Source organism: Lissotriton vulgaris, chromosome 2_1, assembly GCF_964263255.1.
Source record: "Lissotriton vulgaris chromosome 2_1, aLisVul1.2, whole genome shotgun sequence".
In the NCBI taxonomy this organism is placed as follows: domain Eukaryota; kingdom Metazoa; phylum Chordata; class Amphibia; order Caudata; family Salamandridae; genus Lissotriton; species Lissotriton vulgaris.
The window spans coordinates 676,921,066-676,946,139 of NC_141687.1; positions in this window are offsets into that span (position 1 = coordinate 676,921,066).

Genomic DNA, 25,074 nt, shown 5'->3' on the forward strand with positions numbered 1-25,074 from the left:
TATGATAAAAAGTGAACAGAGTCGCATCTTCTGGAGCTCATCAACTCTGGACAAAATCTCTGCACTGATTGAACATACTCAACTCCTAGCGAAAACATATTCGGATGATCCAATAGTAAACTTTGAATACATTATTAAGGAACTTAAAAATGTAATACTAAACAAGCTACAACAGGTCACAGCAGGAAATAACAAGAGGAAAAATAAAAATAAAAACAATATCCAAAACTCTATAACTAAGAAAAAGCTCAATAAACTTATACGTGCCCAATACGTGAACTTTTCTCCGTCTATCAAGAAAGAAATTAATAAACTAAAAAATCAATTGAGAAGAGAGAAACAAAGCAACAAAAAAGCAATGCAAGATCGTAATTGGGTCGACATCCAAATAGCTGCAAACAAATACAACCAGCGTAAATATTGGTCCCTAATCGCCAAAATAACAGGATCAAAAAAGAAACTCCAAACCATACCGGTCCCACCGAATGATTGGGAAATTTATTTGACTGATCTTTATAAAGCAAATCCGACTAAACTAGACGAAAAAAGCGCGGACAACATCAAGGAAAAAGATAATCCACCAATAATCAAAACCACAGCAATATCAGTAGAAATGAACATCCGAAAAGCAAGAAACACAGGTGCCTCTGGCCCTGATCAAATACCTATCAAGGTCTTGCAAGCAGACCCAAAGGAGTGGAGTCAGATGCTATCACCCCTCTTTAACCACATCTTCAACACCGGACAAGTACCAAAATCATGGCAGGGGAGTATCATCATCCCCATACATAAAAAGGGGAGTAAGATCATAGCAGGGAACTACCGCCAAATAGCACTTATGGATGCTGTAGGAAAAATCTTTGCCGCAGAGGTACTGGAACGATTGAAAGACTGGGCTTTTTCGTTGGGTCTAATACCTATGTTCCAAGCAGGTTTTAGACCTAAACATTCCATTACAGACAACATTGCGATCATCCAGGCCATTCTAGATAAATATGTAACTCGGAAAACTCAGGTTGTATACGCAGCTTTTATTGACTACTCTACCGCGTTCGACCGCGTTGATCGACCAACACTATGGAACAAACTAAGGAGACTTGGAATTCCAGAACAATTGCTGCAAACCATAGTAAATCTCCATACCAATACTTGGTGTCAAGTACAAATGGGGGGGGGGGAAAGGCTTAACGAAAACAATTAAAACAGCTAACGGACTAAAACAAGGGTGCCTCCTAGCCCCGATACTATTCTCCTTATATCTAAGCGACTTGCCATATCAGTTACAACAGGGCTCAAGTTTGCCTCCTAAAATCGCCAAACAAAGCATACATGCAGGATGTATGACGTTACAACGCATACTTTTACTCCGCATACCATTACAACGCGGTATTTACAACGCATACCGCTACAACGCATAGCGCTTTGGGGTGCTGGATAGTGGTAAGTATAATTTACTATTCTAACTCCAGTCCCCGTGGACCCTAGGGAAGGTGTTGGATAGTAAATTAAACTTACCTCTTATCCTAGAGCGCCCCCCAGCGCAATGCGTTGTAACGGTATGCGTTGTAATGCCTGCGTTGTAGTGGTAGTGCGGAGTAAAAATTGCGTTGTAACAGGTGTATACCATACATGCATTGCTTTATGCTGATGATATAGTGATGCTAGACCTCACTCCCTTCGGATTACAAATACTACTGGATATCTTGTACAAATACTCAAAAGAAATTTTTTTAATCCCCAATATAAAGAAAACTAAAGTTGTAGCCTTTTTGGGGAGGAAACAAAGTGCTAAATACAGCTGGAGGCTTGGAGGAGAAAAGATAGAAAAAGTTGACGAATATCCCTACCTTGGCAGGATTCTCTCAAAGAACTTAACAAATACAAAACAGATAAAAAATTTAAAAAGGAAATCCGATTTACATGCTGAGGCTCTCTCAAGACTTTATAGTGCTACTGGGAACAGGCATTTTTCCTCACTGTTAAAAATATACAGAGTAAAGATCCCCCCCTGTTTTATCCTACGCGACGGAGTATATTCCTATAAAGCAGTGGGACTACATGGATAGCAAAGAAGGAAAAATCCTAAAAAGAATCATCAAGGTCTCAGATTCCGTACCTGTTCAAGCACTGAGATTAGAATTGTCTATCACAAGTTCTTATGCTACAGCCGTGGCTAACGTAATTAGGTGGGCCTATAATCTCCTTCATGCAAAAGAGGGTACATTAAGATCCCTACTGAAAAATGAGACTTTTGATTTAGAAGCCACAAAGCAAACTTTTCTTGAGAATATGACTGTCGTATTCCAAATGGCAAAATTAGTCCTGACATTTTGCTCACCTGGTCAGCAGCGCAAATGAAACTTTTCTTAAAATGTTTTACCCCAAAATTGAGCTATGAACTAGACTTCGAACATTGTAACAAATTATCTACCTATAAACCCTTCGTAGAATCACTGGAATATAAATACATCCAGCCATATATTGGGTTTTCTTTGACGCATGGTGCAAGGAGGGCGATTACAATGTTACGACTAGGCATCCTACCTGTATTAACTTACCCAGCAAGATGGCTACCAGGAGGATCGCCAATATGTACATTTTGTGAAGGGGGTGACCAAAACATTGAGCACTTATTATTTGTATGTCCTAGTTTTAACGTAACCATAGCACGTGCAAGATACCTTGATCCTATTTATCGCACCTGCAGAATTACAACGGTGAGAGAACTATTAGTATTGTGTAAACAGCCACCGAATGAATTCGTATGCTATAATTTTTATAAATTTTCAAAATCTTTTTTACCTTTATATTGATTAATGATGAAATCTTTTTTATTGATTGTGTAAAATGTAATATTTGTGGTCCTCTGTCGAGTACCAATACAAATAAAATTCTTTTTGACTTTGACTTTGACTTTGTATGCCCCTCACTGCACAGCAGTACCTCCACACCATCCGATATGCAGCACCCACTGTGATATTAAGCCCCCTTCACATTCACTCGAGTGTGTAGCCTGTCCCTGCACGAGCTCTGACTCTGCCCTGGACTTCTCCACACTGTGCATGGCGCACCAGCAGGGACTCAAGGATGTCTGAGAGAAAAAGAGGAGGGGCATTGACAGGAAGCACAGCAGCACCCAGTAGTCTACGTCCAGCAGCAGTAATTCCAACAGCATCAAGCCTCATGCCCTGGCATGGACATCCACCGCCCCTTGGCACCACTGCCACCCCTTCTGCTGCCCCTGGTTTTCACCCTGCTCCTTGTTTGTACATGTGTTCTATTCTTTGTTCTTTCACTGCTACCCACCACTTGTTGGAGCTGTACCCTTGCCTGGCAGCCACTGCCACCCCAGCACTGAGAGGGGTGTGTGCTGGCACATGACAGTATGTATGGAACCATCCTGTCAGGATGGGTGCACACTGTCATGACTGGTAGACATCAGCTCTCAGGATGGTCTTTATCAGCACAAGCATGGAGTTCAGCTGAGTTTTTCTGCAACTCTATGAGCTCTGCCCAGGCCTAGTCAAAACTGATTTGCTTATGGCTGGGTCCAAACTGGAATAGTATGGCAATCAAAAAACAATGGATTTAACCCAGATCTGTTATGGGGGTGCATGTTTGATTTGTTCAGCATTCCGTCCATTCATTTTCTTTTTTTCATTTGTCACCCTAAGTGGGAAGGGTGAGCCCAGATGTGGGCCCTTTACTCACTTTGACACCGGATTCAAGCTAGCCTGACTGATGAGGAGTAAAACCCCAAAACCTGTGCCAAAGGATGCTTGTTTCTGGTCCAGGGAAGACCTTGCCTGGCAGTTCAAGCTGGGCTATTCCTAAGACTGATTTGCATATGGCTGTGTCTAACTGAAAAGGTTGGATTTAACCCAGATATGTGCCTGTGGGTGAATGTTTGATTTGCTCAGCAATCTATTCGTCATCTGTTACTTGCATTTATTACCCTAAATGGGAAGGGTATGCTCAGATGTGTATCCTGTGTCTGCTAAATTAATCAATCAATCAATCAATGGCTCGTAAAGCACAGCTACTCACCCGTAAGGGTCTCAAGGAGTTGTAGGGGTTGATAGGGGAGAGCTGCTGGTCTGTGTAGGTGCTGTGATTTATTCGAAGAGCCAGGTCTTGATGGACTTTCTGAATTGAGGCATTGACAGTATTTGTCTGAGGTGAGAGGCAGGTTGTTCCAGGTCTTTGCTGCGAGGTAGGGGTGGATCTTTCTCCAGCTGTGGTCTTGTGGATATGCGGGATAGTAGCCAGGGCCTGTTGGGTAGATTGTAGGTCTGTTGGGTAAATGGAATGCAAGGTGGTGGTTGAGGTACACAGGTCCTACATCCCATAGGGCTTTCTAGGTGTGTGTGAGGAGCTTAAAGGTGATTCTTTTGTTGACTGAGAGAAAGTGGAGGTCTATTAGATGGCTCATGATGTGGCTGCAACAGGGGATGTTGAGGATGAGTCTGGTGGAGGTGTTGTGAGTGTTCTGCCGTTTAAAGAGGAGTGTTGAGGTGATGCAGGTGTAGAGTGCGTTGTTGTAGTCAATTCTGCTGCTTATGAGTGTGTCGGCAACCCTCTTTCTGAACTCGGTGGGGATACTTTTGAAGATCTTTCTGAGCAGGCGTAGCATGTGGAAGCAGGATGATGAGATGGTATTGATCTGGCTGCTCATGGTGAGCGCGAATTCAAGGATGATGCAGAGGGTTCTCGCTTGGTGTGTGGGTGTAGGGAAGATTCCAAGGGCTACGAGCCACCAGCAGTCATGCTGGGGGAGGGGTTGGATTTTACCTAGATTTGTGCCTGGAGGTGAATATTTAATTTGTTCAGTATTCCATGCACCATCTGCTCTTTTTGCCTTTAAATTTGTAAAGTCAGTCATTAGCCAATCACATAATGACTTGCCATCGCTATGTACCGCAGTACCCCAGCAAAATTCAACGAAATACAACAAACAACCGCCATTACAGATATCACGAATATGAATGCCTTATAACTTAAAAAATACTTACCATACTAACTAGGCCTGGGTGGAATATTTAATTCCGCCAGTCAAATCTGAGAAATTTGATACATTTGCATTTCACATGTAACACAGAATTACTGACTTATAAATTACACCACTCCTCCAGTCAAATTAATCTACAGTTCCTGGTTTCTAAACAGGGACGGAAGAGGGAGCAGTCCCTCTATGTTTAGAAACCACTGCAGATAAAAGTTTAATCTGAATGGCTTTTACACATAGAGGGACTGCTCTTACTTCTGGGTCTGTTTAGAAGCCACTGACTGCACAGCCATGCATACTCCTCAATGCCCTTACATATTCTGAAGTAATATTTGTATGTAAGGACACCGATGGGTATGCACTGCAGTGCATTTAGTATTTGGCTGCACTATTTTGTTAGTGCAAAACGCATCTTTGCATCCATTTTTGGACACAAGGGTGTATTTTTACTAAGGAAATTGTGCCAAATTCCCCACTCCACCCCCCTGTGGAATTCCAGGGAATCTCTGAAAATTTGAATATAATTCCATGGCATTCTGCCCAACCCTGATACTTACATGTAGTACCCAGAAGCTTCATCTGTGCACCATAATGTGTAATTCTGCCAAATTTCTTTCAAATCCATCCAGCTGTTTTTATGCTGCTATGTGTGAGTACCAAGCCTATTGATAATGCATTGGTGCCCAAATGTGTTTTGGAAACCACCATTTTCCTTTGCATCCCCTTGAGGAATCTCTGTAAAATATTGCATATTCCATCAAGGTGGAAAGAGAAATAGGTCTGCAGAGTTTTTGTGGAGATTCGTCAGAGAGACAAAGAGTTATTAATGGTGAAAAACATGAGGAATTCTTATCTCTGGTAACCCTAACTATAACTACAATGTGTATATATATATATATGACAGAAACATCTGCTACAATGAACATAATAAAATGTTGCTCCGTATGACTGAATTGTGCCTTACGAATAATTTCTTTATTTTTAATAAAGAACTTTACCATCAACTCCGTGGAGTTGCGATGGGGGCGTGCTTCTCTCCCAGTTATGCATGCTTGCACGTTGGATGGTGGGAGAAGCACGTCCTCATGCAGACTCACCCGGATGACGTTTCTGAACATGTCATCAAATGGTGGAGGTTCATTGATGACGTTTTTGTCATATGGACGGCACAAAGGAGTCAGCACTTGAATTTGTCAACAAACTAAATATTCTCTAAATTTGGAATTTACAATGCAAGTCAGCGACAGTAGGGTAGAGTTTTTGGACGTGGAGATTTTTGTGGAGAATTAGAGCGTTTGTACCAAATTACATCAGAAAAGTACAGCGGGGAACTCCATCCTCCATGCTAGCAGTGCTCACCCAAAACACCTTATCAGGAGTATTCCATATGGGGAGTTTCTTCGTATTCAGAGAATTTGCAGCAGGAAAGAGGATTTTGAGACTTGTCTAGAAGAATCTAAGGAGAGATTCATAGCTCGAGGAAATAATCAAAAAGACTTACTAGCTGCCCTTGAAAAATTAAAGAAGGGTAATCTTTTAAATGATAATGTAGTAATAAATGAGGCCATGGAACATATTACTGTAAAACCCACAGTGAGATTGATCACTACTTTTAGTAGTTAGGATCAGGTAATTAGAAAAATTGTGAGTAAGCATTGGCCCATCTTACATACTGATATCACACTATCTCCCGAGCTGCAAACCCAACCTACTATCACATTCAGAAGAGCACCCTCAATGACGGATGCTTTGGTGAAAACGAGTCCAGAAGTGATCAATCAGAAAAATTGGTTGACAGATAAAAAAGGCTTTGTATAGTGTACTTCTTGTAGGGCATGCAAATTTGGAGTCAATAGACAATATTTTATGGACCCCCTTTTCTAACATGCCGAACAGAATAAATGGTTATTACACTTGCAAAACAGAATATGCGGTCTATATATTAGAGTGCACCTGTCAACTTGCCTATGTCGGGAGCACAAAACTCCCTGTCTTTAATAGGATCCTCCAGCACTTGCAGGCAATTGTCAACTCAGATCTAACCTATCCAGCGGCCCGCCACTTTAAACTCGTGCATCAGAACAAATTGGAAGATCTTAAATATTATGTTGTTGACTCTGTTCCTAAATCTATTTGTGGTGGAAATAGAGAGAAAAGAGTACGCCAACTAGAGAGTCAATGCATAATTTGTCTAAATACAAAAATACCAAATGGACTTAATACGGGGAGGATTTGGTTCATTTCTTGTAAATAATTGGTTGGTCTTTTCTGAATTTTGGTGTATATATATGTTTTTTTTTTCTATAGATATTGAGATGATAATAGCTTTATGAATTTTTGTCTATTATGTTCTCTTATGCTGCTATGCTCACGCAATATGGTTGGTGAATAGATTGTTAGTTTTTATTTTGAATATGTGTATATATATGAACTTGGATTTTAGGTTCTTCTTATATTTATTTATTGTAGGTAATGGATTTTAGAAAAAAACCTTTTATACTGTGGAACTATTTAATGGTTTTACTGGTTCTCTGGTTTTACTATTGAATTCTTTTAGCAGGAGGGTTAATCCGTTTTATATACCTTATGAATTGATAGATATAACATATTAATGGAAAGGGGCGACCACTCGGTCCCCCCGAACGTATGGTGGAGTACCCCGATCCTCCCGGGAGGCCATCTTGGGCGGGAGGCGAGTCTCGGCTGGTATGCCCAAAGCGGCGTAGCCGGGGCGCGCCTTTTCCCGCCCTGGAGTCGGTTGTCCAAGACGCTGACGCCCGCGGCCACGCCCCCGGGGGGCAGGCGGAGGCGGGTTTACGCCCGCCCGAAGACGGATAAAAGAAGCAACAAGCCAAGAAAGCATCCTCTTGTTCCTGTGCTCTGAAGCTGCACCTCCCCGCTGCACGTGAGCTCGAGACGGAACGAAGAGCCAATTTTGAGCGTTGTAATTTTGTTCTTGTTTTACAGATATCTGCGTAGGAGAATGCCGGGCAAGAAGGTCGGAAAGCGGGTCGGTACCGATCAGATGCTCCGCATGCTCATAAAGGAGGTTGCCGATTTAAAGAAACAGATGGCGGAGAAGAACGGGGAGGGAGGCCCGAAGCGAATCGTCGGACCAGCTTTGCCGGGAGTAGTCCCTAGCGGGAGAGGCAAGAGGTCCAAGAGGGGGGCACCTGGGGGGGAGACCCCGGTTCCCGATACACCGATAGAGGAGCCGATCCTGGTTCCGAAGGAGGGGCATCCGATTCCCGTGGTAGTCACCCCCGTGAACGGAGAAGATATGCCTCCTGAGTTGGCTGCACAACTGGCAGCGTGGTTGGGAAAGGATAGCGAGGGCGTGATGAGGCAATTGCAGGAATCTAGACAGGCTGCGAAGGCGCCATCTCTTGTTCCCCCGCAGGCTCCGATGGCTGAGACCGCGGCAGGCGCAAGTTCGGCAGCAAGTACAGCACCTAGTTCAGGTAAGCGGCTACTGCCGATTGCGGGGGAGGGGTCTGTACCCTCGCGAAGGGAGAAAGTGGCCCAGCATGTTCCACTTGAAATTAAGGAAAAGATTTGGGCTAATAAGTATGTAAACATGTTTTCTTTGCTTACTGACCATTACGAGATCGAGCATGTGAAGGCCCAAAAAGAGCTTATGCATCCGAGTGTTTGGCGCGCAAAAATGGCCGCCTTTAAAGTCGATGAGAACATAGGTACTTGGGGCAGAGCATTTGGCATTTTCACCTCCATTATGGGTGAGCGAAGGCCTGAGTTGTTGACGGAATTGCCTATTTATCAGACACGTATTATGGAGTATTCTCTAGCCTATGAGGGCAATCAGTGGTTTTGTTATGACAATATTTTTAGGAAGGCTAAGGAGCACGACCCAGCTCTAACTTGGGATTGTTATGACTCCATTTCTTGGCAGAAAATGGAGAATTCGGGCATGCTAAAGGTACCATTGTCGGGGGGTAGCGGGGGTGAGTCTTCCCGCCAAACCTCTGGGACACCCTTTCGGACGGGTGCAGGTAACGAGCACCACTCGAAGTCGAGTGGCAACACAGGGAAAAAGGGGATTTGTTGGAATTTTAACAGGGGAAAATGTACAAGGCCTCAGGGGTCATGCAAATTTAGACACGAGTGTGGGGGTTGTGGACAGTCCTCTCATCCCGAGACCATGTGCAGAGCCAAAACGGGTGATAACGGAGGTAGGGGAAGCGCCAAACAGGTCTGAAATAGTCCGAGGGGCGCCTTTACCTACCCCGGTTGATACCATGGCAATGATTCCTTGGCTCAATGAATACCCGGATCATGTCTCCGCAGGGGTGTTGCGAGACGGGTTCTCGTATGGTTTCCGCATTCCAGTGGGGGACTTTCAGGGTAAAACAAGTTGTAAGAACCAACTATCGGTCCTGCAGAATACGGCGGTGGTACAGGTAAAGATTGGGAAAGAGGTGACTCGAGGGCGGGTTGCCGGTCCATTCGACCTACCGCCGGTTGCTAACTTTGTTTGTTCCCCCTTAGGGGTGGTCCCCAAGAAGGACCCGGGGGAGTTTAGGCTAATACATAATTTGTCAGCTCCACGAGGTCTTTCCGTGAATGATGCGATAGACCCGGAAGTGTGTTCGGTGCGGTACGCATCCTTCGATGAAGCCGTCGCCATGTTGAATCGCCTGGGGCCCGGAGCGCTGATGGCCAAATCAGACATCGAGTCAGCGTTCCGGTTGCTCCCGGTACACCCAGACGATCAGCGTCTCCTTGGTTTCACGTTTCAGGGTCGCTATTACATGGATAAATGTATGCCAATGGGTTGCTCCATATCTTGTGCTTATTTTGAAATGTTCAGTTGTTTTCCGCAATGGGTATTCACAAAAAAGACGGGTTTTCAGCATGTGATGCATTATCTCGATCACTTTCTGTTCCTGGGGGCAGCCGGGGATCCAGAATGTGGGCAGGCTTTATCAGAGTTTTGTGTCTTAATGAATCACTTCGGCGTGCCATTGGCACCAGGTAAGACTGTGGGTCCCTCGACTTCACTCGAGTTTCTGGGGATCGAGCTTGACTCGGAGGAAGGCTGTTTTCGGTTGCCCAAAGAGAAGGTGTTGAAATTCAGGGCATCCCTGGAAACATGTATTCGAGAGACTAAGGTGAACCTGCATCAGTTGCAACAAACGGTGGGCCAATTGAATTTTGCCCTTAGAGTAATCCCAATGGCCCGCCCCTTTTCCCGCTTGATTGCACAAGCCATGGTCGGCCTTAAAGAGGGACATCACCGCACGAGGCTCTCGGCAGAGATTCGCCAGGACATGCGCATTTGGTTGGCATTCCTGGCGGATTTCAATGGTCGAATTGTCTGGAACAAGCCGGCGGTGTCCTCCGAGGAGCTGGGGCTGTGGACAGATTCGGCGGGGAGTATAGGTTTTGGCGCCATATTCGGTACGCAGTGGTCGGTTCAAAGATGGCCGTCATGGTGGCGCGAGTGCGGGCTGACGAGTAACATTGCTTTTCTCGAACTCTTCCCCATTTTGGTGGCCCTGAAAACATGGCCTGAGGGGTTCCGGGATCACTCTGTGGTGTTCTGGTCTGATAACATGACCGTGGTTGAGTGTATCAACAGTCAGGCAGCACGTTGCAAATGGATTCTGAGACTGCTCAAAGAAATTGTGTTATTGTGTATGCAGTTGAATGTGCTCTTTAGGGCAAGACATGTCCCGGGGGTGCTGAACCAAGCGGCTGATGCACTTTCTCGTTTCCGTATGCACGCCTTCTGGGGTTTTCTGCCCACAGCGGACCCGGTGGCGGCACCCTTTCCCGAAGCTCTCTGGTCTCTCGGTGCCCCGAACTACAAAACCTCGTGGGAGAGAGTTTAGCACCCAGGACAAGGAAGGCATATCAAGGGGCGTTCCGTTCCTATTGGTCCTTTTTGGGTTCTGTCAGGGGGGAGCTTTGGGGCCAGGAAGAGCTTGTCGTAAAATTTTTGCTGTCTTTACATCAGGCAGGCAAGTCAGTAGCTACGGCTCAGAAGCATCGGGCCGCCATTTCCTTTATGGCAAGGGCTCATGGGATCCAGGACCCGACAGCGTCTTTCGTGGTCCAGAAAGCGCTACGTGGGTGGCAACGCCTTGAGGGTCGCAGAGTAGATGAGAGGCACCCGATAGGTCTGGATAGATTGGCCCTGTTATTTTCCGTACTCCCTGCGACATGTTCATCCCAGTATGAAACAGTGTTATTCCGGGCCGCCTTTGCGTTAGCATTCCATGGGGCAATGCGGGTAAGCGAACTAGTGGCGAAGAACAAGCAGGATACGGTGGGGGGACTGTGCCGAGAGCACATTCAGGTTAAGGGGGAGACGATGACTGTCTCGTTTGTCAGGTCCAAGGCCGATCAGGGTGCGGTTGGGGACTGCGTAGTAATACATAGGATGCCCGGATCTCCCATGTGCCCTGTTGTTTGCGTAGAGGAATATTTAGCGCAGAGGGTGGCATCATGGGAGGGGACCTTTTTGAGACACGCTGACGCTACCCCACTGACGAGGTTTCAGTTCCAGCGGGTGCTTACAATGGCAATTTCGGCCGCGGGCTTGAACCCCGGCGAGTTTGGGACCCATTCCTTTCGGATAGGGGCTGCTACTGAGGCTACAGCCAGGGGTCTGAGTGTAGAAAAAGTGAAACGTTTGGGGCGTTGGTCCTCGAATTGTTACAAAAGGTATGTGCGGTTGCACATGTTGTGAAGCGGCTATCATGTACTCACGCTTCTTGTTTTTGTTTGGTTTACAGTTTCGCAAGCTTACGAGGCGGGGCGGACTGTGCAGTCGACCCGACACCTGGGAACCAGCGGTCAAACATCACCGGCTGCGGAAAAAGTGGTGTGGGTCGTGGGCCACTCATACGTGAGGCGTGCCGCGGACGTATTCAAAGCAGGTGACATGTTTCACATAGCTGGGGAATACGGGTACAGGGTGACCTTCTACGGAAGGGGCGGGCTCTGTATTGACCAGTTTCAATCCTTTTTCGAGGGTTTGTTAGGGCGGACAAGGTCACCGCCGTCTATAATCATAGTCCATCTTGGGGGTAATGATTTGGTGATCACTGGTAGACGACTGCTTCTCGAGGCAATGCTTTCCACTGTAAGTTGGTTGGCGAGGAGAGTTCCAGGGTGCACAATTGCATGGTCCCATATGATTCCACGAAAAGTGTGGCGGGGGGCAATTTCGGTTTCTGCTCTGAATCACTCAGTGAAGAAGGTAAATAACAAGTTGGGTAGATTGTTTCGTTCAAGTACACTGCATTCTATTCCGCATGGTTGCATTAAGGGGGACAGTATGTATTTGGGAGATGGGGTCCATTTGTCCCGGGTGGGGAATGAGTTACTCATAGGAGACCTCATAGCTTGGCTAAAGAGTTTAAAACATGACCTTTAGGCAGGAGTTGTGTGGGGGGTCCGGATAGCCGGTCAACTATCCGGCCTGTGGCGGTAAGGTCATGATCGGTGAGCAGTAATTGGAAGATCCCTATGGGGGGGCGTCACCCATTACGGATGGGAGCGCCCGGGGGAGGTGGCCATTGGCCCCTCAACGGGGAGGCGGTCCCTTCTAAGGATGGGCCGCCGAAAGTAAAGGAAAGGCGGTCAAGGCCCCTTCCTTGATAGGAGGGGCTACGGGCCCCTCCTGGGGAATTTCCCGGGGCCAGGACACCTGCGACGGCAGATGTGGTAAGTTGTGTGGGGTGGGGAGGGGGTTTACGCTACCTTCTAGACACCTCACACGAGTCCTCGGACGACCTTTAAATGGCGTCGAGTTCATTGGGGCCCCCGTCAAGTCAAGGGAAATTGGTAGATGCATGTGAGGTACAGCCTCTGTGCGGTCGCCCCTCCCAAGTGGGGGGGGTAATTCTGGTTTAGGGATCTGACACCGGTTACGACCTTGCCGTTGGCCCTTAACGTTAGGATGTACAAGTTAAATGTTTTGTAGGATGTTAGTTCGGCTAGGAGAACCTTTGTATTAGAAGTATGTTAAGGTTAGCCAAACATCGTAGTGTGGAAATGAAATTGTACATAATATGAAACTGTTATTTTAATGTTTTGATTTTGTTTCATATTTTAATAAATACGGCCGGGAGGGTCACTCCCTCCCGCCTTCCAAAAGTTCAGAACCGTTTCCGATTTCCCATCCTTGGGGATTGCGTCGAGAGGGGGTGGCGGGTATCTCAGCCATATTCAACTGTGATCAATCCATATTTTCTATGTATATGTGTTTATTGCAAAAATTGATGATGTTTGATTTTTTGACCTATTTTTTGATTTTTTGATGATTTTTTGATTATTTGTATTTATGTGAGCAGGCTATTACATGTTTCTATATCTCTGCTCTATCTAATGTTATACATGCGCATCTGATTATGTCTTTCCTCACTGTTTATTTTTAATGGGAGGATCTAGAGCAGTCATTATGATATTTAAGGGCGTAGTGTTTTCTGACATGTCATGTGATCAAGGCTGGGGTAACCTAGCCGAAACGCGCCATGTTGTGATTTATGGATAAACTGCACTTCATAAACTACCTTTGCTGTGGTCCGTTCCTGTTGGTGTGGCAGCGCGGAGGTTGGCGTGTGTACACGGAGGGATTTGGCTTTCACACATATATATATATATATATATATATATATATATTTAACACTCCTCCGCCTTTTGAACGAAAGCAATGGGCGCACTCCCTTTAAGTTCCACAAATTGATTTATTGCAATCCTTCAGCAATGATAACAGACTCGATCTACGCGTTTCAGTGCTACAAGCACCTTGCTCACGATCACTTTCACAAGTTTTTTTCACATCATTTAAAGCGACCTTAGTGTTTGATGTTACATCACATCCTGTTGTAATTCGCTAGGCATTCTGGTATTTGTGGTTTTTTTTGCAATCTGATTTTATTAAAAAAAAGGGAGTTTCTCTAAGTGAAATTAAACCATTAAACAAGAGAAATTAATCAAACTTTTGCCTCAACCTTATATTTATAGTAATGTTGGCTGACATTATAATTATGCATCATTATTTTTTTGTCACTTATTTTTGCCAACTATTTGTCCATTACAATCCCTCCAGTGGGATTAGTTCACTATTTGTAACACATAAGATAGTGATTGACATTTAATTTTCATGTCCACATTTATCCTTTTCCATCCCTCTAGTGGGATTAGTCAACTAATTGATGAGGCTAACTTCTTTGGTCATCCAGTCTTGTTGTGGGATGGTTTTCAATTCAGCAATTCACTCATTCTGTCTCAGCTTTTGTCCATATTAGAGATGAATATATAACTCAGAATTTTTTCTTTCAGTTGTCTATGAGCTTCAATGATGTATGAACTCTTCTCCCAGATTACACCACTGGTTTTGTGAAATGTTATGGTTGCAAAATGTGCCAAATTGCCAAACAAACTAAAGAAATACCATTACGCAACAACAAAAAATGGCAGATACGACAACTAATCTCATGTAAAACTGAATTTACAGTCTACGGGATAGAATGTCCATGCCCCCTCATGTACGTGGGCAGCACAAAAGGAGAACTAAAAAAACGAATAATGGAACATGTGAGAGCCACAGTACATAAGGACAGAGCCAACGCAGTGGCAAAGCATATGGAGCTAAAGCACAATGGAGATTGGCTCAAATTGAAATTCTTTGGAATAGAAACTATCCCAAAAAATACACGTGGTGGAGATCGCGAAACAATTCTGAGACAAAAGGAGTCACGCCACATCCTAAATTTCAGAACTTTAAGTCCTCATGGCCTGAACTAATCGGAAGAGTTATATATTCATCTCTAATATGGGCAAAAGTTGAGACAGAATGAGTGAATTGCTGAATTGAAAACCATCCCACAACAAGACTGGATGACCAAAGAAGTTAGCCTCATCAATTAGTTGACTAATCCCACTAGAGGGATGGAAAAGGATAAATGTGGACATGAAAATTAAATGTCAATCACTATCTTATGTGTCACAAATAGTGAACTAATCCCACTGGAGGGATTGTAATGGACAAATAGTTGGCAAAAATAAGTGACAAAAAAATAATGATGCATAATTATAATGTCAGCCAACATTACTATAAATATAAGGTTGAGGCAAAAGTTTGATTAATTTCTCTTGTTTAATGGTTTAATTTCACTTAGAGAAACTCCCTTTTTTTTAATAAAATCAGATTGCAAAAAAAACCACAAATACCAGAATGCCTAGCGAATTACAACAGGATGTGATGTAACATCAAACACTAAGGTCGCTTTAAATGATGTGAAAAAAACTTGTGAAAGTGATCGTGAGCAAGGTGCTTGTAGCACTGAAACGCGTAGATCGAGTCTGTTATCATTGCTGAAGGATTACAATAAATCAATTTGTGGAACTTAAAGGGAGTGCGCCCATTGCTTTCGTTCAAAAGGCGGAGGAGTGTTAAATAAGTAACGGCGAGGTTCTGCCGTAGGGATTATTTATTTATTTATTTATTTTATTTTATTTATTTATTTTTTAAACTTATAAAGCGCGCAAATGCCCAGGGGCGTCTCGGCGCTGCGGACTTGGCAGAAAGAAAGAGAATTATTGATTAAACAGCCATGTCTAAAAAAGACCTGTTGCAAACAGCGCAGCTAGAAGCATCTGAGATGATTCCAGGCTGCCGCGTCCGCTTCGAAATATATTTTATAAAGATGGAAATAATGAGTGTTCATGAAATAAATCTATTTTACATGTACAGTTCTACTTCCTCCTCTTCCGTCAGGACAGTTTCATTCTTCAGCCCTTCTGATAAATACACCAGGTTCTCCACTAAGGACACCAGGAGTTGGTACACCTGAGTGTAGAGTGAGATTGCACCCACATTGAGCGCTTAATGGCCGGGAAACTGGGAACCGGCGTGTGGAGATATATATATATATATATATATATATATATATATATATATATATATATATATATATATAGATATATATATATATATATATATATATATCACAACAACGATTCCTCTCCCCGAGGAAACTTGGAGTCGCACAAACAAAGTCGTAATCCACACCAAGAAGAGTTCTTATTTGTTTATTCTTTTATCCATGGAGTATCAAAGCAAAGCAAGAGAAACCAATGCGTTTCAACAGCCTCCGCTGACTAAGACAGCGGAGGCTGTCGAAACGCGTTGGTTTCTCTTGCTTTGCTTTGATACCCCATGGATAAAAGAATAAACAATTAAGAACTCTTCTTGGTGTGGATTACGACTTTGTTTGTGCGACTCCAAGTTTCCTCGGGGAGAGGAATCGTTGTTGTGACTGATAGCGGATGGGCTCAACGGCAGGAGTAACGCGGCCACAACAGCAGCGCCTATCGGGAGAAAGAAGGGAGCCATATGGTTGAATATATATATATATATATATATATATTTCTATTTGTATATTTATTTTCATTTATTTATATTAACTGAAAAAATAAGGTTAAAGTTACATTATCTATAGGTATTGTAATAATATTTTACTTTATATAAAAAAACTCATAAATTCATTTTAAAAACAAAGGTTAAAGTGATGTTATAACTAGGTGAAAATATGTCAGTTAATACGTAATATTGTGAACTCAAAAAACACTGAAATTTACCGGTTATGCTTTACTGACATACTAGAACATGTACCCCCACCTGTCCAGTACTGTCATCAATTAAATATTTTGAGATATTATCAGTGATATTATTGATGACATTGCACATGTCACTAGTGATGTAGTCTATGATGTAATAAGAAGAGCTTGGTGGGTGCACCAGTTCTAGATAGCTCAGTAAACTCTGATCACATTAATACCGTTTTTTGATTAAATAGGAAATATTCATGAAAGAAAACATGAAGAAATTAATACAGAACCAAAATATGAAAACAATGTGGATTTCCAATGTGACCCTGCACATTTAAGAAGATTTTCCAGTGAGGAATAGATTACATTTTTAATATGTTGTGTAAGGATTCAGATTTGATAAAATTATAATACTCAAACATTGGCACCAAAAAACAATGCATAAAAGGAAGAGAAATTTTACAAAGAGGAAATGTAAAAGAGATTGAGGGGAAGCCTAATCACAAGGACAATTTAAAACATTAATTGAATCATACAGGCTCTGGGTGATATTAAGTAGGCAATAAACAGACCTCTTGCCCGCAGAGTCTTGTTAAAAGCGACCTCTCCCATGGATTAAATACTGATAGGGTTCAATACTGATAGGGTTCGATATCCTCAGTAATCTGGATTATAGCATAATCCCTTATCAACAGTTTTAAAAGTTCCTGAATAGATGTTTTGTCCTTTGTATTTCACTCTTAGTAGAGGTGCTAGTATATAAATATTTGTTCCTAGTAAATCAGTGATGTACCAAATAGGCTTAAGACATGGTATGAACTGCCCCATCTATTTTCTTCACCATGGATGTGTTTTGAATGGTGGTAACTCCACAAACCACCCCAAAGGTTACGATGGGTATAAATCCACATTTGTACACCTCCAAAATAAGCTTCACAGGTTTATTTCCTGGGTCTATTGCACAGTTCATGACCATGCCAGTAGATTGCATGAACTTAGGCCAGCTATGTGAAACACACAGGACCCATGTCCCTTTCGCATCATAGATAATATCCAAGTAGGAAATTTGTCTGACCCTTTCAACCCTTTCTGGCTTTAATCTTAAAAATTCCAGTTTTAAAGTGCTTTGGATCACATCTTGGAGTTATCAGTAGTCTTGGGTGGAGAAAAACTCTGCCGAGCTACTAGGAATTCTGCAAGTGGCGAAGTACGTTAGGTTGCTCCATTTGCTTTCATTTTTAGTGCTGGGTGTTTGTCCAACACTAGAAAATCATCATGAACTGCACCATGAGCAGCCCAAGAGAGTGCTGCATCTTTCTGCCACTCGAGTAGATGTCCTTCTCAATCGGCAGCTTTCTCAATGTGAATGGATGGTTTCTCAACATGAGCAGTCATGACCATCCACGACCGTCCGTGTTGAGAAATCTTGCTGGCAGGTGATCTACCTTTGGATTTTCCTCGCTCGTCCAATTAATGTTGGTGTGCATGAGCAAGGCCGAAAATGAGTTTTTCTGAACACTGTGTACTCCGCAGTGTGCGGAAAACTCTGTGAATGGACTGGAGTTCATCGCCTAGGCCTAGTAGTCAATATCAGGGTCTAGGCAATCCCTGAACCAAGTACATTTATCGATAAAGGTCTTCAGGCCATTGGATGTCATGAAAAAACAGTGCTTACTCAATGTTTAGCAGCAAAGGTAAATATGTGCCATTCACCTTCGTCTTTATTTTGGGTCATGGGTGATTAAAAAAGAGCTAATAATATTGGTGCATAATAAAGACAAGATGGGGGCCATCACAAAACGTGTCTAACACCGCAAGTTAAAAGAAAAGACTGTGTGCCTCTTCTTCACAAAGCTCACTGAAAGTGGAGCTATCAGAGTGAAGAACTTGTAAAGAATTGACCAGTGAAGGATCCCAGCCCATGCCCGAAAGCAAACTCTGTTGTTTGGTTCTATGTGTCCAGTCAAACACCATACTTAAGTCCATGAAGGACAAATATAAGGGTCCGTTTTTGGCCATGGTATATTAATTGATAACCATGTGAAAGTTAAGACTTTGTTTACCGATACCAAAGCCGGATCTGAACCCGTATTGTATTTCTGACAGAATGTTTGCTTTTTTAAACTATGACACGATTCTAGCTAATTCAAAATGTCTAAGAACCGTATTAATTGAATCCAGAAGGCATATGGACCTAAAAGGAGGCAGATTCTCTCTATCTCCCTTCTTAAATATAGATATGATTATAGAGGTAAGCCAAGAGGATGGAAGTTTGGAGTTGAATGCTAAGTTTAAAGCATTTGTGATGAGTGGCGCCCAGAACAGAACATCAAACCTATACAGGTCTATAGGAACCCTGTTGGGACCAGGAACCTTCTCACTGGGTCTCCTAGAAGTGGCAAGGTCAACCTTGTCTAACTCAAACTTGATGGCCAGAGAATAGTTATCCTTTGAATTGCAAAGGATCATTTCATTGGCTGAAATAGGACTTGAGAAGTATATTGCACTGAAATGAACAACCCATTGGTCTTCCATAATGTGGATGGCGATACAAGGCAGATTTGGCTTGTAAAAATTGCCTTTATAAACTATTTCCCAGAAGGTTTCAGGGTCATGATTATTCGGAGAGGAGACTAAAATATCCTAACTGGCTTCTCTGACGGGATGTTTCTTATCATTAACCCCTTTTTATGCTGCCCTGCACTTGGAACCAATCCCCTTGCCCCTAGGGTTCAAGTTTAGGGCACAACAAAATGACCTATTGGCTGTCCTGCAGGTCCTATTAAACTAGCTGAGCAGAGAGCCCTTAATTGTAGGCATGGACAAAGTGAGTAAGTTCCTTATACAGCATCCTAGTTTAACAAGGTAATTAATGATTGTTTCACCATGACCAGTGCCCTCAGATAAACATACTTCAACCAATTACGGGCACTTTTTAAATAGGTTGCCTAATAATTGAGGGATATCTGCCTATTTTCAACAGAATTTATATCCTTTGTACCTTGTCCCTAAGAGTAACATGTTGAATACCCACTGTCTGAGAGGCAGAACCCTACTCTAATACTTACCCCAGGTACATATGTGTGTAACCTTCTGGATATGAACATATAATTTCCATAATATTACATACGTAAAAATGTAAAAGAAAGTTTTGTGTTAGGTAAACTATCAAAGGTGAAGCTGTTGCCAATTTTTTGCATTATAATCTGCCCCCATTTCTGTTTTTGTGAGTGTGTGTGTGTCTGTTGTTGTGTGCGTGTGTGTGTGTGTAAAAGAGTGATGGATGGAGTGCTTGAATTATTCTCAGCCAATGGTAATCACTCGGGCCTCATCCCAATCCATCGTTATTCTGCACCATGTCACCTCAGTTTGGACCCAGCCACATGCAAATCAGTCTTGATCCTGCTTTAATTGAAATAGTGTAAGAACAACAATATCCCAACTGGTATAAATTAAAGACAGTTAGTGAAAATATGTAAATACATTATCTGAAAGAAAACAAGGAGACTCTATATAATTCTGACATGTGCTAATAGCATCATTTTATGTATAAAAAATATTATAGAAAAGGAACAATAAAAAATAGTTGTAGCAGCACTGCAGTATATAAATCACAATAATTGAAAAGACAACCCATATTGTACGTGGTGCTCTAGGTGTGACAGTGAAAACCAATATAGCGACGCAGGTGACAATGTGAAACAGCGTGAGTGGCGCAAAGGGACTGGTGAGTAAATATACAGTGTAATCATTGATATACGGCGGTTCAAGACAGATTAGAAGTTCATTTTAAACGTATTCAATATGTTCAACCGCCCACCGACGTCATCGCCCGCTCCCGGAGGCGCTGAAATACAGCGGGGCTCCACTGGAGGAGCGGGAGCCGTTTTCACCACGAAATAGAACTGCACCATTTTCCACCCTCGTTGTTGCTGGGGGATCGCTGTCTTGGGCCCCGTGCTGCTGGGAGTGCTGACACCAGGGTCTTTGGTCCCCCCCACTGCCACGCTTCCATATCGCGGCCGCCGAGATAGGGGACCACAGCCCCCACAATTCCCGCAAGCCTCACCCACTGACGTCATCATCCGCGCCCGGAGGCGCTGAAATGCAGCGGCGCTCCTCCCGCAACGCAAGACGCGCGCGGGACAAGCCGGGCTAAGCCCGGGCAAAGGGGGGGCCGTCTGCGGCCATCAGAGGCTGTAAGAGGCTGGGCTGGGACGTCCCACTAACATTCACACCTCGGACTGTACAAGTAACAACCCAAACTATATGTGTCTACGCAGTCTGTGTACCGTTTTGTTTGTATAATTCTCTTAAGGGTTGGCAAGGCACTTAGTATGCACCATGACCTCAAAGGGAAAAACCGTATCGGCAGGAAGGGAAAACAGAGGAACATTGGATAACTATGTAATCAGGACCTCCTCTGACCTAGATAGGGAATTCTCTCTTGCTGAGCGCCGGGCTGATCGACGCCGCTCCGTCGAGCTTATTAAGAACAAGTGCTCATTCCTGGGCTCAATACAGTTAGCCATCTCGTCACAAAATGGGAATAAGACCGAAAGAACGGCCTCTGAATTATCTAGAAATGATAGCATTCCATTGCTTTTGCGGGATAGAACCTCCTTAATAGACACAATCAGTGAACTAAGCGTAATTGTCTCATCTTCCATCTGTAACTCGCCAACAGTCATTGAAATTCAAGCGGCCACGTCATCCCCCCTAATAGAGACTGCTCAAAAAAGTGATAAAAATCCCAAGCACACTCGTGACCAAGGTCCGCCACCAAAAAAACAGAGAAAGGGGGGGAGTGGAACACCAATGAGGAAAAAAAGCAAAAACGCTACTGATAAACCCTCCAAAGGCCCTGCACCAAATGCACCTATGACACCGGTCCTGCCTACCTCTCAGCATCACCCAACAAAGGAAAATTCTAACCCCGATATAGTGGGAAGTATTGAACAAATAGTTAGGTCCCTCATCTTACCTTTAATTGAGAGGCTGAAGAGGACAGCTCTTCAGTTGGGGACCCTGGAACAGGTAGTTAGGGAAAACCAAGAAATAACAAAGGCACAGTCAAAGCCCGTACCAGCACCCTCAATCACTGTTCCATCCTTACTTTCCACCACCCAAAAGGAAGGGGCTCCCATACCCTCAATCATTGTTCCATCACAAACTGCCCCTACCCTAATGGAAGGAGGAAAAAGTAATACCAACCCTAAGCCAAAACCATTAAAACCAAGTCCTCCAAACATACCTCGGGAAAAACCTTCTCATTGGGTAAACAAGGCTCAGGAGGGAGAGAAATCTACTACCTCAGGTATTGCTCAAATTCAAGAGGCCAGGGGAGTTTCTGCTAAGTCAACACAGCATAAGAGCCACCAGGTAGAACTGCCCCCAGAAGCGGTTCCGTACGTGGTGGTTCTAACAGGCGTGCCAACACGAGAGGAAGGCAAAAGAGAAAATTTCTCTCAGCTTAAAAACAAAGTTGTCTTCTGGATCAAACACAACCGTCCCCTTCCACTGTACATAAATGGTGAAATTTTACATCATAGGCGCCTTTCGTGGTTGGGCTGTAGAAGAAAAGATATAACGGAGGATATTATTATTATTAATTTTTCAGACTGTAGAGCTGTTAAATATATTCTAGGTGATTTCCAGGATAATGGGAGTAACGGCATCACATCACGTGAACTAACCTATTTTTATCCTAGATCCATAACGGGAATCATTCCCAATCCTAGGACATTAACCAGTTATCAAAATGAACGTATTGTGCCTGTCTATAATCGCCATATGGCCCGCAGTAACACCTATGATCCGTACTTCTGGTCTCAACCCTTTCAGTTCAATAACAGATTTACTCCCCTGTCCGGTTTAGATGAAAACGACTGACTGGTCACAACTGACCACCATTCAGGGTGTGTGTCTGATACATTTTCTGATTCCATCAAAACAAATGTAAAGTCAAAAAATCAGTCTCTCTTTACTGGTATGGTTTCTGAACAACTCCAACCATTAATGGCGAGTGATCTTCCAACCCAAATAGACACGTCTATTACAAATGCGGATTCCTCTGTGCTTTACAATACCGGAATTATGGCCAGAGCCCAACCTGCTGTTTCTGATAATATGGTTACGGTAAGTTTGGAAAAAGCCGAATAACATTTCAAACAGATTTTTTGGAATGTTGCAGGTCTGCGCTCAAAGGTAGACCTTCCTTCATGGCTTCCTGGCATCAGACAATATAACATTCTATGTCTACAAGAAACCTGGCTGACTGCCCGGCTATAAAACATTTAATTCTTCTGCCCAACCCTCAGTTTGCGGCAGAGCAAAAGGTGAACTAGTAATATATATTTCCAATGAACTTCAATTCGCAGGAATAAAAGCATTTATTAATGCCACAATCTTTCAGATCCTTAAATTAATACTCAGCAAAATACATACGTACTATATAGTCAACTTTTACAATAATTTACCCTCTCAAGACGTACTCCCAGTCCTGGACACTATTTCCCTTTTCCTAATGGAGGAACTGCATAAACATCCCACCACTAGCGTAAATATAGTCTGGGGAGGGGATTTCAATTTAACCCTTTGTAAGGAAAGTGACACCAATAAATGTGGTATTGTTGATGAGGCGGGGTTAAATCTAACACATTTTCCACACACCATGACAGGGAATTGTTTAACTGAGATACTATTTAACCTCGACATGGGTTTTGCAAAGAAGCTTGTATCTCCATCAGTTGCTTTCTTACCCACGTTTAATGGCAGGGGTCTATTTAGCCTAATTGATTTTATCCTAGTCTCACAAAATATTAAAGACCAATTGTCTCGCTTTAGCACTGGAAATGATCCATGTAGCGATCATTTCCCTAATATTATGACCATCATCATTACTGTTACCCCTAAACGGCGCAGTATACCGACGCTGTTAACGCAAGAAACACTAAGGGTGAATACATTGAATGGATACACCATTAAGTGGGACAAAGTAGATCCTGCAGAAATTACAGCAAAGGTACTGAGACGCACTCTTCCGCAAGTAGAGGTGCGCCTCAGTCCACATTCTGCACCAGATCAAATATTGGCTAGCTTCTCTGCCATTACTAACGAAATCAAGAACGAACTTTTACGTAAAATTAAAGGCACCAAACAAACAAAAAAGGGCTGGTTTAACCTCGAAACCAGGAGAGCCCATTCCCTCTTAAAGAAAGATCTGTCCAGTTCCGTTAGGGATAAGGATGAAGTAGCAAGATTAAGAAAGAACTACAACCAGGAACTTAAACTCTGCAAGAAGGCTATTAAGAAGGGATTATGGGCAAAACTCCACCAGAGCTGCGCCCTCAAGGATTCTACCACATTCTGGCAAATTGTAAGAACTCCCTTTTTAATTGACCAACAATCCATTCCCCGAATTGAGGTGGCAGTGGGCGAAGCAGCTTGGGTCAGCCACTTCTCTAAGATTTTTGGCATTACAGAGGGTCTTACTTTACAGTCTACCACAGACTCTTTGGGGAAGAGTTACTCGCAAAATATCTCAAGCCCACCCGCAGGCCTTAACTTTGACCACGAGGAAGTAGTTACTGCACTGTTAGCATTCAAATGTGGAAAAGCCCCAGGCCCCAATGGGGTTCCAGTGGACCTTTTCAAATTTAATTTAGAACTTTGGGCCCCAATTCTTACTAGGGTTTTTGAAGCAGTCACCAAAATAGGCCCAATCAAGTCATGGACAACCTCTATTTTGCTCCCCATCTTTAAGAAAGGTGACCGTAACAACCCTGCCTGCTATAGACCCATCTCCCTACTAGATGCGGTAGGTAAGGTGGCGGGCCGTCTAGTCCTCCAAAGACTACAAAACTGGGCTGCAAGCAATCAAATAATATCTGACTTGCAGTGCGGTTTTCATGAGGGTCTGGGGACCGTGGAGCATGCACTAAACCTTTCATTGCGAACACGAAAATATGTTGGGGCGAAAAAAGGGAGGTTGCACCTAGCTTATGTCGACCTGTCTGCAGCGCATTCGACTGTGTCTCCCATTGTAAACTATGGAAAATTCTTTTGAATATGGGTGTTGACCCGCCTCTAGTGAACCTTATGCAAGACCTCTATTCAGGCGCCTCAGCTAAAGTAAGATACGGTCTAGGGGGGGAACTAACAACATCATTCGCTGTGGTTAAGGGAGTCAGGCAGGGTTGTGTACTGGCTCCCTTTCTATTTAATCTCTACAAGAATGGTTTGGAGGCCTCTATGTTAGAAGGGAGCCAGGACCTGCCCATGATAGATCGCCGTCCAAGTCCCGCGTTGCTCTACGCGGACGACGCGGTCATCATGGCCAGGACGCCTCGCCAATTGAACTAAGCGTAATTGTCTCATCTTCCATCTGTAACTCGCCACCAGTCGTTGAAATGCAAGCGGCCACGTCATCACCCCTAATAGAGACTGCTCAAAAAAGTTATAAAAATCCCAATCACACTTGTGAC